This window comes from Lagenorhynchus albirostris, chromosome 1 (assembly GCF_949774975.1).
Source record: "Lagenorhynchus albirostris chromosome 1, mLagAlb1.1, whole genome shotgun sequence".
NCBI lineage: Eukaryota > Metazoa > Chordata > Mammalia > Artiodactyla > Delphinidae > Lagenorhynchus > Lagenorhynchus albirostris.
Genome location: NC_083095.1, coordinates 137,954,942 through 137,967,293, shown reverse-complemented (window position 1 = coordinate 137,967,293; position 12,352 = coordinate 137,954,942). Strand labels below are relative to the sequence as shown.

Below are 12,352 nucleotides of genomic sequence, written 5' to 3'. Positions count from 1 at the left end.
TAACGAAATTCGGCCTATATGCCAATTCTCGCCAACTAGGCGAAATCACTTTCCGTGAGACCATGGGATTGCCCACCACAGGAAATGGTGGGCTTCAGCAACCATGACCACGGTTCGGACCCCACAGTCGAAGCTAGGCTACCATCCCTGCCATGTTTTGCCAGCACCCACGCAGCAGTGTTGGCTGCCCTGAACCCCGAGGAAACGCACAAACCCTGGACAGATTCTTCCTCAGTGCCCTCCTCCTGCCCACTGGGCAACTCGACCCTAGTGGAAGCCACAGACATCATGCAAACAGGGGGACACTGTACACCAGGGATTACAGACCGCAAGCATGTCCGCTTTGATGACACTGACCCTACCCCACGGATCCTAGCACTTCTCCACTGCCACAGCGACACTACCGAGAACCTCACAGAGATCAAAGGCACTGTCCCCGCGAACCACAGACAGATTGCCAACGGAAGACCTCTGCCACCCAAGGGGACCTGCCACCCAAGGGGACCTGGAAGCTTCAAAGGGCACAGTGCCTGTCTGCGGCAGCGCACCCGGCATCGCAACAGTGCCCGCGTCGCTGTTCCACCAACACACCGCTCCAGGTAAATCTCTGGCTCTTCGAAAGTCCTGCGTGCCTCACGGGCCGGACGCATCATGCCCTGTGGGAGAAAAACTTTTCGCTTTGCACATTCCCAAACAAGGGAACAAAGTGGCCAAAGGGCATGTTCGCATAACTCACCTATCTTCAAGGAGAGCGGCACAGACGCCTCAGCATGTCTATCTTCTCTACGTCCTGCAAGACACCCTTTGGGCGTCATTCCTCCGGCAATGGGATCACAAATCTACGCAGGTTACCAACCTCGCTCCTCACTGTCCGTACGCCCGAGAGAGGAAACGTGCTGGACCTCAGACTCGATGAGGAGACGGTAGAGGGTTCTCACTCATTTTGTTCAGATTTTCCAAGGAATGCATACAAGGGTGTCATCATCGATCCAAGCACGTGCTGGGACGCAGCAGAACACAACCAGTCATGCCATGCGGGTCTGCAGAGGAGACATGACCTCGTAGTACTCCAAAACCCTGGGGAATCCACAGCCCTCAGGCCACTCTGCAAGAGCAACAGTCAATCTACTCTTGAAGCCACTGGGCCCGTCTGAGGAAAACCTAATATCCAGTGGCACATCTTAGGGTGGGTGAACGCCTACCTTCCTGAGTCATCCGGGACCATGCTTACCAACCTGCCCCCACCTCACTTTTCCAGTTCTCCTGAGCACCTCCAGTCATCACACAACGCGAAAGTCTTCTTGCCTTTCCTGACGGCAACCGCTGCCCAGCAACTGCACCTGAGAAGTGGACATAAATCACGCAGGCTTCAGAATTGGACCGGGGTCCTCAGAGAACGTGATTCATGCGAATGTTTACCGCAGCGTGAGCCCAGACCCTGCTTCCCAAGGACCTCTACCCTTACTGAGGACTCAATGTTTGTCTGACAGCACGACTGCAGAAAGTTAGGCACGTACGTTGGCCGGTATGTGAGAGGGTCTACGTGTGTGTTCACGCGTGAGCACGTGTGTGACCGTAACTGCGCACGAGGACGCGCTTCTGGGCTTCTTTGTGTTCCTCTGAATCTGCATCTTGGTCTCCTTGGGTCCCTGAGGCCCTCTGCACAGACACCGAATCGTAAAAACCACAGTTAATACACAGCACACTGCCTTTGGAAACCGCCCCCCCGAATGGAGAAAGACCCCCTTCAAGCTTCAAGAGGCCGAATGCGAACTCTGAAACGCGGAGGCTGTTGAAAGAGGCCACGGATTCCCGCTCTCCCACAACCAAGACTTCTGACCAAAGCACAATGAGCTAACCAGACTTGCCTCCCGGCCGTGGGTGTGACATATACGTGGACCCGGAGAACCTGCCAGCTACTAGCACATCTGATGTGCGCTTGGGGCCACTTCCAGCACTCCCGGAGGCAAGACAACCTCCGCTGGTCGGGCCGACCCTCACCTGCGGCAGGCTACAGGCAACATGCAGCCCGGCACCACTCGAGGGGTAACGAAATTTGGCCTATGTGCCTATTCTCGCCAACTAGGCCACATCACTTTCTGTGGGCCCACAGGAATGCCCACCACAGGAAATGATGGGCTTCAGCAACCATGACCCAAGTTCAGACCCCACAGCCGAAACTAGGCTACCATCCCTGCCACGTTTCGCCAGCACCCACCCAGCAGGGTTGGCGGCCCTGAACCCTGAGGAAACGCACAAATCCTTGCCAGCCTCGTCCTCCGTGGCCTCCTCCTGCCCACGGGGCAACTCGACCCTATTGGAAGCCACAGACATCGTGCAAACAGGGGGACACTGTACACCTGCGATGACAGATCGCAAGCACGTTCGCTTTGATGACACTGACTCTACCCCACGGATCCTGGCACTTCTCCACTGCCACAGCGACACTACCGAGAACCTCACAGAGATCAAAGGCACTGCCCTCGAGAACCACAGACAGATTGCCAACGGAAGACCTCTGCCACCCAAGGGGACCTGGAAGCTTCAAAGGGCACAGTGCCTGTCTGCGGCAGCGCACCCGGCATCGCAACAGTGCCCGCGTCGCTGTTCCGCCAACACACCGCTCCAGGTAAATCTCTGGCTCTTCGAAAGTCCTGCGTGCCTCCCGGGCCAGACGCATCATGCCCTGTGGGAGAAAAACTTTTCGCTTTGCACATTCCCAAACAAGGGAACAAAGTGGCCAAAGGGCATGTTCGCATAACTCACCTATCTTCAAGGAGAGCGGCACAGACGCCTCAGCATGTCTATCTTCTCTACGTCCTGCAAGACACCCTTTGGGCGTCATTCCTCCGGCAATGGGATCACAAATCTACGCAGGTTACCAACCTCGCTCCTCACTGTCCGTACGCCCGAGAGAGGAAACGTGCTGGACCTCAGACTCGATGAGGAGACGGTAGAGGGTTCTCACTCATTTTGTTCAGATTTTCCAAGGAATGCATACAAGGGTGTCATCATCGATCCAAGCACGTGCTGGGACGCAGCAGAACACAACCAGGCATGCCATGCGGGTCTGCAGAGGATCCATGACCTCATAATATTCCAAAACCCTGGGGAATCCACAGCCCTCAGGCCACTCTGCAAGAGCAACAGTCAAACTACTCTTGAAGCCACTGGGCCCGTCTGAGGAAAACCTAGTATCCAATGGCACATCTTAGGCTGAGTGAACGCCTACCTTCCTGAGTCATCCGGGACCACGCTTAGAAACCTGTCCCCACCTCACTTTTCCAGTTCTCCTTAGCACCTCCAGTCATCACACAAGGCGAAAGTCGTCTTGCTTTACTGTCGGCCACCCTTGCCCAGAAACCGCACCTGAGAAGTGGACATAAATCACGCAGGCTTCAGAATTGGACCCGGGTCCTCTGAGAACGTGATTCATGCGAATGTTTACCTGGGCTTGAGCCCGGACCCTGCTTCTCAAGGACCTCTACCCTTACTGAGAACTCTTGTTTGTCGGACAACACGACTGCAGAAACTTAGGCACGTACGTTGGCCGGTATGTCAGAGGGTCTATGTGTGTGTTCACACCTGTGCGTGTATATGACTGTAACTGCTCACGAGGACGCGCTTCTTGGCTTCTTTGTGTTCCTCTGAATCCGCATCTTGGTCTCCGTGTGTCCCTGAGGTCCTCCACAGGGACACCGAACCGTAAAAGCCACAGTTGATACGCAGCGCACTGGCACTGGACACCGCCCTCCCTAAATGGAGAAAGACCCCTTCAAGCTTCAAGAGGCCGAATGCAAACTCTGAAACCCAGGGGCTTTTGAAATAGGCCACGGATTCCCGCTCTCCCACAGCCAAGCCTTCTGACCAAAGCACAAAGACCTAACCAGTCTTGCCTCCCGGCCGTGGGTATGACATATACGTGGACCCAGAGACCCTGCCAGCTAGTAGCACATCTGATGTGCACTTTGGGCCTCTTTGAGCACTCCTGGAGGCAAGAGAACCTCCGCTGGTCGGGACGACCCTGACCTGCAGCACGCTACTGGCAAGATGCGGGCCGGCACCACTCAAGGGACTAACGAAATTCGGCCTATGTGGCAATTCTCGCCAACTAGGCCAAATCACTCTCTGTGGACCCATAGGAATGCCCACCACAAGAAGTGGTGGGCTTCAGCAACCATGACCCAAGTTCAGACCCCACAGCCGAAACTAGGCTACCATCCCTGCCATGTTTCGCCAGCACCCAGCCAGCAGTTTTGGCTGCCCTGAACCCCGAGGAAACGCACAAATCCTTGCCAGCCTCGTCCTCCGTGCCGTCCTCCATGCCCTCCTCCTGCCCACGGGGCAACTCGAACCTATTGGAAGCCACAGACATCATGCAAAGAGGGGGACCCTGTACACCAGGGATGACAGACCGCAAGCATGTCTGCTTTGATGACACTGACCCTACCCCACGGATCCTGGCACTTCTCCACTGCCACAGCGACACTACAGAGAACCTCACACAGATCAAAGGCACTGTCCCCGAGAACCACAGACAGATTGCCAACGGAAGACCTCTGCCACCCAAGGGGACCTGGAAGCTTCAAAGGGCACAGTGCCTGTCTGCGGCAGCGCACCCGGCATCGCAACAGTGCCCGCGTCGCTGTTCCGCCAACACACCGCTCCAGGTAAATCTCTGGCTCTTCGAAAGTCCTGCGTGCCTCCCGGGCCGGACGCATCATGCCCTGTGGGAGAAAAACTTTTCGCTTTGCATATTCACAAACAAGGGAACAATGTGGCCAAAGGGCATATTCGCATAACTCACCTATCCTCAAGGAGAGCGGCACAGACGCCTCAGCATGTCTATCTTCTCTATGTCCTGCAAGACACCCTTTGGGCGTCATTCCTCCAGCAATGGGATCACAACTCTCCGCAGGTTACCTACCTCACCCCATCCTCTTGAACTGCCAAACCCATCCCCTTCATAGGCAGCTGATGCCAACCCACCACGGACAGGACACATCCTTGGGAAGCCGTGGCCAGCGCCTGCACCCCAATAATGACAGCCCATCCCACGACATAACACAGGACATGTCCTCATGATGCCTTACCTTCCTCTCCACGAAACAGCCACCACGCAGGCTTAAATGCACCACTCGGTGCTAACCCCACTCCACGATGGCCCACTTTGTGCCAACACCTGTGCCAGGAGCTGCAATACAGGAGCTGACATGGGCCCTACCTAGGCCTAATCCATCAGCCCTTCCGCCAAAGCCCAACCCCAGTCCACACCCACTCACTACTCCAGCCACACCGGGCACTCAAGAACTTCAAAGAGCCAAACCAAACGACAGAGAGGGCCACAGGCCTGACCTGATGCTCCAGGCCCCAACCAGGGAAGCTTGCTCATTTTGGCTTCCAGAGCTAAACCCCAAAGCCTCATGCACAAAGCGTGATCCCGGCCAAAGCACACCTTTCCAAGCTGCAAGCTCACTGGGCCTACACCACCACACACTCCGCCTCTGAAGACCAGCAGGAGAGCCTGCCCCCTCACATTCCCTCAACGGTCTTTCAGCAGTGACCTGATATTCACACACGACCCAGCTTAGTGGCAGCCACAGTCGACCCTCAGACAGGAGCCCCTCCAAGTCTGGAGCCCTGAGTGGTGTTTGCATGCATGTCAACAGGGGACGCTGGCCCTCAGCATGTCTATGTTCTCTACATCCTGCAAGACACCCTTTGGCGGTCATTCCTCTGGCAATGGGATCACAACTCTACACAGGTTACCTACTTCTCTCCTCACTGTCCCATACGCCTGAGAGAGGAAATGTTGTGGACCTCAGATTCGATGAGGAGAAGGTAGAGTGTCTCACTCATTTTGTTCAGATTTTCAAAGGAATGCATACAAGGGTGTCATCATCGATCCAAGCACTGCTGAGACGATGCAGAACACAACCGGGAATGCCATGCAAGTCTGCACAGGAGCCATAACCTCGTAGTACTCCAAAACCCTGGGAAATCCACAGCCCTCAGGCCACTCTGCAAGGGCAACAGTCAATCTACTCTTGAAGCCACTGGGCCCGTCTGAGGAAAATCTAATATCCAGTGGCATATCTTAGGGTGGGTGAACGCCTACCTTCCTGAGTCATCCGGGACCATGCTTAGCAACCTGCCCCCACCTCACTTTTCCAGTTCTCAGCACCTCCCGTCATCACACAACGCGAAAGTTTTCTTGCCTTTCCATACGGCCACCCTTGCCCAGCAACTGCACCTCAGAAGTGGACATAAATCACGCAGGCTTCAGAATTGGACCAGGGACAACAGAGAACGTGATACATGTGAATGATTATCTGGGCCTGAGCCTGGACCCTGCTTCCCAAGGACCTCTACCCTTACCGAGAACTCAATGTTTGTATGACAGCACGACTGCAGAAAGTTAGGCACGTACGTTGGCCGGTATATGAGAGGGTCTATGTGTGTGTTCAAGCGTGTGCATGTGTGTGACTGTAACTGCTCACGAGGACGCACTTCTGGGCTTCTTTGTGTTCCTCTGAATCTGCATCTTGGTGTCCGTGTGTCCCTGAGGCCCTCTACAGAGACAACGAACCGTAAAAGCCACAGTTGAACAGAGCACACTGGCTTTGGACACCGCACTCCCTGAACGGAGAAAGACCCCTTCAAGCTTCAAGAGGGGGAAGGCGAATTCTGAAACCCAGGAGCTTTTGAAATAGGCCATGGATTCCTGCTCTCCCACAGCCAAGCCTTCTGACCAAAGCACAAAGACCTAACCAGACTTGCCTCCCGGCCGTGGGTATGACATATACGTGGACCCGGAGATGCTCCCAGCTAGTAGCACATCTGATGTGCACTTGGGGCCACTTCCAGCACTCCCGGAGGCAAGAGAACCTCCGCTGGTCAGGCCGACCCTGACCTGCAGCACGCTACTGGCAAGATGAGGGCCGGCACCACTCAAGGGACTAACGAAATTCGGCCTATATGCCAATTCTCGCCAACTAGGCGAAATCACTTTCCGTGAGACCATGGGATTGCCCACCACAGGAAATGGTGGGCTTCAGCAACCATGACCACGGTTCGGACCCCACAGTCGAAGCTAGGCTACCATCCCTGCCATGTTTTGCCAGCACCCACGCAGCAGTGTTGGCTGCCCTGAACCCCGAGGAAACGCACAAACCCTGGACAGATTCTTCCTCAGTGCCCTCCTCCTGCCCACTGGGCAACTCGACCCTAGTGGAAGCCACAGACATCATGCAAACAGGGGGACACTGTACACCAGGGATTACAGACCGCAAGCATGTCCGCTTTGATGACACTGACCCTACCCCACGGATCCTAGCACTTCTCCACTGCCACAGCGACACTACCGAGAACCTCACAGAGATCAAAGGCACTGTCCCCGCGAACCACAGACAGATTGCCAACGGAAGACCTCTGCCACCCAAGGGGACCTGCCACCCAAGGGGACCTGGAAGCTTCAAAGGGCACAGTGCCTGTCTGCGGCAGCGCACCCGGCATCGCAACAGTGCCCGCGTCGCTGTTCCACCAACACACCGCTCCAGGTAAATCTCTGGCTCTTCGAAAGTCCTGCGTGCCTCACGGGCCGGACGCATCATGCCCTGTGGGAGAAAAACTTTTCGCTTTGCACATTCCCAAACAAGGGAACAAAGTGGCCAAAGGGCATGTTCGCATAACTCACCTATCTTCAAGGAGAGCGGCACAGACGCCTCAGCATGTCTATCTTCTCTACGTCCTGCAAGACACCCTTTGGGCGTCATTCCTCCGGCAATGGGATCACAAATCTACGCAGGTTACCAACCTCGCTCCTCACTGTCCGTACGCCCGAGAGAGGAAACGTGCTGGACCTCAGACTCGATGAGGAGACGGTAGAGGGTTCTCACTCATTTTGTTCAGATTTTCCAAGGAATGCATACAAGGGTGTCATCATCGATCCAAGCACGTGCTGGGACGCAGCAGAACACAACCAGTCATGCCATGCGGGTCTGCAGAGGAGACATGACCTCGTAGTACTCCAAAACCCTGGGGAATCCACAGCCCTCAGGCCACTCTGCAAGAGCAACAGTCAATCTACTCTTGAAGCCACTGGGCCCGTCTGAGGAAAACCTAATATCCAGTGGCACATCTTAGGGTGGGTGAACGCCTACCTTCCTGAGTCATCCGGGACCATGCTTACCAACCTGCCCCCACCTCACTTTTCCAGTTCTCCTGAGCACCTCCAGTCATCACACAACGCGAAAGTCTTCTTGCCTTTCCTGACGGCAACCGCTGCCCAGCAACTGCACCTGAGAAGTGGACATAAATCACGCAGGCTTCAGAATTGGACCGGGGTCCTCAGAGAACGTGATTCATGCGAATGTTTACCGCAGCGTGAGCCCAGACCCTGCTTCCCAAGGACCTCTACCCTTACTGAGGACTCAATGTTTGTCTGACAGCACGACTGCAGAAAGTTAGGCACGTACGTTGGCCGGTATGTGAGAGGGTCTACGTGTGTGTTCACGCGTGAGCACGTGTGTGACCGTAACTGCGCACGAGGACGCGCTTCTGGGCTTCTTTGTGTTCCTCTGAATCTGCATCTTGGTCTCCTTGGGTCCCTGAGGCCCTCTGCACAGACACCGAATCGTAAAAACCACAGTTAATACACAGCACACTGCCTTTGGAAACCGCCCCCCCGAATGGAGAAAGACCCCCTTCAAGCTTCAAGAGGCCGAATGCGAACTCTGAAACGCGGAGGCTGTTGAAAGAGGCCACGGATTCCCGCTCTCCCACAACCAAGACTTCTGACCAAAGCACAATGAGCTAACCAGACTTGCCTCCCGGCCGTGGGTGTGACATATACGTGGACCCGGAGAACCTGCCAGCTACTAGCACATCTGATGTGCGCTTGGGGCCACTTCCAGCACTCCCGGAGGCAAGACAACCTCCGCTGGTCGGGCCGACCCTCACCTGCGGCAGGCTACAGGCAACATGCAGCCCGGCACCACTCGAGGGGTAACGAAATTTGGCCTATGTGCCTATTCTCGCCAACTAGGCCACATCACTTTCTGTGGGCCCACAGGAATGCCCACCACAGGAAATGATGGGCTTCAGCAGCCATGACCCAAGTTCAGACCCCACAGCCGAAACTAGGCTACCATCCCTGCCACGTTTCGCCAGCACCCACCCAGCAGGGTTGGCGGCCCTGAACCCTGAGGAAACGCACAAATCCTTGCCAGCCTCGTCCTCCGTGGCCTCCTCCTGCCCACGGGGCAACTCGACCCTATTGGAAGCCACAGACATCGTGCAAACAGGGGGACACTGTACACCTGCGATGACAGATCGCAAGCACGTTCGCTTTGATGACACTGACTCTACCCCACAGATCCTGGCACTTCTCCACTGCCACAGCGACACTACCGAGAACCTCACAGAGATCAAAGGCACTGCCCTCGAGAACCACAGACAGATTGCCAACGGAAGACCTCTGCCACCCAAGGGGACCTGGAAGCTTCAAAGGGCACAGTGCCTGTCTGCGGCAGCGCACCCGGCATCGCAACAGTGCCCGCGTCGCTGTTCCGCCAACACACCGCTCCAGGTAAATCTCTGGCTCTTCGAAAGTCCTGCGTGCCTCCCGGGCCAGACGCATCATGCCCTGTGGGAGAAAAACTTTTCGCTTTGCACATTCCCAAACAAGGGAACAAAGTGGCCAAAGGGCATGTTCGCATAACTCACCTATCTTCAAGGAGAGCGGCACAGACGCCTCAGCATGTCTATCTTCTCTACGTCCTGCAAGACACCCTTTGGGCGTCATTCCTCCGGCAATGGGATCACAAATCTACGCAGGTTACCAACCTCGCTCCTCACTGTCCGTACGCCCGAGAGAGGAAACGTGCTGGACCTCAGACTCGATGAGGAGACGGTAGAGGGTTCTCACTCATTTTGTTCAGATTTTCCAAGGAATGCATACAAGGGTGTCATCATCGATCCAAGCACGTGCTGGGACGCAGCAGAACACAACCAGGCATGCCATGCGGGTCTGCAGAGGATCCATGACCTCATAATATTCCAAAACCCTGGGGAATCCACAGCCCTCAGGCCACTCTGCAAGAGCAACAGTCAAACTACTCTTGAAGCCACTGGGCCCGTCTGAGGAAAACCTAGTATCCAATGGCACATCTTAGGCTGAGTGAACGCCTACCTTCCTGAGTCATCCGGGACCACGCTTAGAAACCTGTCCCCACCTCACTTTTCCAGTTCTCCTTAGCACCTCCAGTCATCACACAAGGCGAAAGTCGTCTTGCTTTACTGTCGGCCACCCTTGCCCAGAAACCGCACCTGAGAAGTGGACATAAATCACGCAGGCTTCAGAATTGGACCCGGGTCCTCTGAGAACGTGATTCATGCGAATGTTTACCTGGGCTTGAGCCCGGACCCTGCTTCCCAAGGACCTCTACCCTTACTGAGAACTCTTGTTTGTCGGACAACACGACTGCAGAAACTTAGGCACGTACGTTGGCCGGTATGTCAGAGGGTCTATGTGTGTGTTCACACCTGTGCGTGTATATGACTGTAACTGCTCACGAGGACGCGCTTCTTGGCTTCTTTGTGTTCCTCTGAATCCGCATCTTGGTCTCCGTGTGTCCCTGAGGTCCTCCACAGGGACACCGAACCGTAAAAGCCACAGTTGATACGCAGCGCACTGGCACTGGACACCGCCCTCCCTAAATGGAGAAAGACCCCTTCAAGCTTCAAGAGGCCGAATGCAAACTCTGAAACCCAGGGGCTTTTGAAATAGGCCACGGATTCCCGCTCTCCCACAGCCAAGCCTTCTGACCAAAGCACAAAGACCTAACCAGTCTTGCCTCCCGGCCGTGGGTATGACATATACGTGGACCCAGAGACCCTGCCAGCTAGTAGCACATCTGATGTGCACTTTGGGCCTCTTTGAGCACTCCTGGAGGCAAGAGAACCTCCGCTGGTCGGGACGACCCTGACCTGCAGCACGCTACTGGCAAGATGCGGGCCGGCACCACTCAAGGGACTAACGAAATTCGGCCTATGTGGCAATTCTCGCCAACTAGGCCAAATCACTCTCTGTGGACCCATAGGAATGCCCACCACAAGAAGTGGTGGGCTTCAGCAACCATGACCCAAGTTCAGACCCCACAGCCGAAACTAGGCTACCATCCCTGCCATGTTTCGCCAGCACCCAGCCAGCAGTTTTGGCTGCCCTGAACCCCGAGGAAACGCACAAATCCTTGCCAGCCTCGTCCTCCGTGCCGTCCTCCATGCCCTCCTCCTGCCCACGGGGCAACTCGAACCTATTGGAAGCCACAGACATCATGCAAAGAGGGGGACCCTGTACACCAGGGATGACAGACCGCAAGCATGTCTGCTTTGATGACACTGACCCTACCCCACGGATCCTGGCACTTCTCCACTGCCACAGCGACACTACAGAGAACCTCACACAGATCAAAGGCACTGTCCCCGAGAACCACAGACAGATTGCCAACGGAAGACCTCTGCCACCCAAGGGGACCTGGAAGCTTCAAAGGGCACAGTGCCTGTCTGCGGCAGCGCACCCGGCATCGCAACAGTGCCCGCGTCGCTGTTCCGCCAACACACCGCTCCAGGTAAATCTCTGGCTCTTCGAAAGTCCTGCGTGCCTCCCGGGCCGGACGCATCATGCCCTGTGGGAGAAAAACTTTTCGCTTTGCATATTCACAAACAAGGGAACAATGTGGCCAAAGGGCATATTCGCATAACTCACCTATCCTCAAGGAGAGCGGCACAGACGCCTCAGCATGTCTATCTTCTCTATGTCCTGCAAGACACCCTTTGGGCGTCATTCCTCCAGCAATGGGATCACAACTCTCCGCAGGTTACCTACCTCACCCCATCCTCTTGAACTGCCAAACCCATCCTCTTCATAGGCAGCTGATGCCAACCCACCACGGACAGGACACATCCTTGGGAAGCCGTGGCCAGCGCCTGCACCCCAATAATGACAGCCCATCCCACGACATAACACAGGACATGTCCTCATGATGCCTTACCTTCCTCTCCACGAAACAGCCACCACGCAGGCTTAAATGCACCACTCGGTGCTAACCCCACTCCACGATGGCCCACTTTGTGCCAACACCTGTGCCAGGAGCTGCAATACAGGAGCTGACATGGGCCCTACCTAGGCCTAATCCATCAGCCCTTCCGCCAAAGCCCAACCCCAGTCCACACCCACTCACTACTCCAGCCACACCGGGCACTCAAGAACTTCAAAGAGCCAAACCAAACGACAGAGAGGGCCACAGGCCTGACCTGATGCTCCAGGCCCCAACCAGGGAAGCTTGCTCAT

The 12,352-nt window shown here is 55.6% G+C and overlaps 5 non-coding genes across 5 annotated transcripts; all 5 read right to left on the bottom strand.

Moving 5' to 3' along the window:
* Positions 1-898: 898 nt before the first annotated feature.
* LOC132505119 (small nucleolar RNA SNORD116) lies at positions 899-991 on the bottom strand. The gene has a single exon (XR_009535251.1). It is a non-coding gene; the product is annotated as a small nucleolar RNA SNORD116 (small nucleolar RNA).
* A 1,937-nt stretch (positions 992-2,928) lies between these two features.
* LOC132505115 (small nucleolar RNA SNORD116) lies at positions 2,929-3,021 on the bottom strand. The gene has a single exon (XR_009535248.1). It is a non-coding gene; the product is annotated as a small nucleolar RNA SNORD116 (small nucleolar RNA).
* Positions 3,022-5,816: 2,795 nt separating this feature from the next.
* Positions 5,817-5,908, bottom strand: LOC132505745 (small nucleolar RNA SNORD116). The gene has a single exon (XR_009535514.1). It is a non-coding gene; the product is annotated as a small nucleolar RNA SNORD116 (small nucleolar RNA).
* Positions 5,909-7,858: 1,950 nt separating this feature from the next.
* On the bottom strand, positions 7,859-7,951 carry LOC132505113 (small nucleolar RNA SNORD116). Its single transcript, XR_009535243.1, has one exon. It is a non-coding gene; the product is annotated as a small nucleolar RNA SNORD116 (small nucleolar RNA).
* Positions 7,952-9,888: 1,937 nt separating this feature from the next.
* On the bottom strand, positions 9,889-9,981 carry LOC132505108 (small nucleolar RNA SNORD116). The gene has a single exon (XR_009535241.1). It is a non-coding gene; the product is annotated as a small nucleolar RNA SNORD116 (small nucleolar RNA).
* Between the last annotated feature and the right edge of the window lie 2,371 nt (positions 9,982-12,352).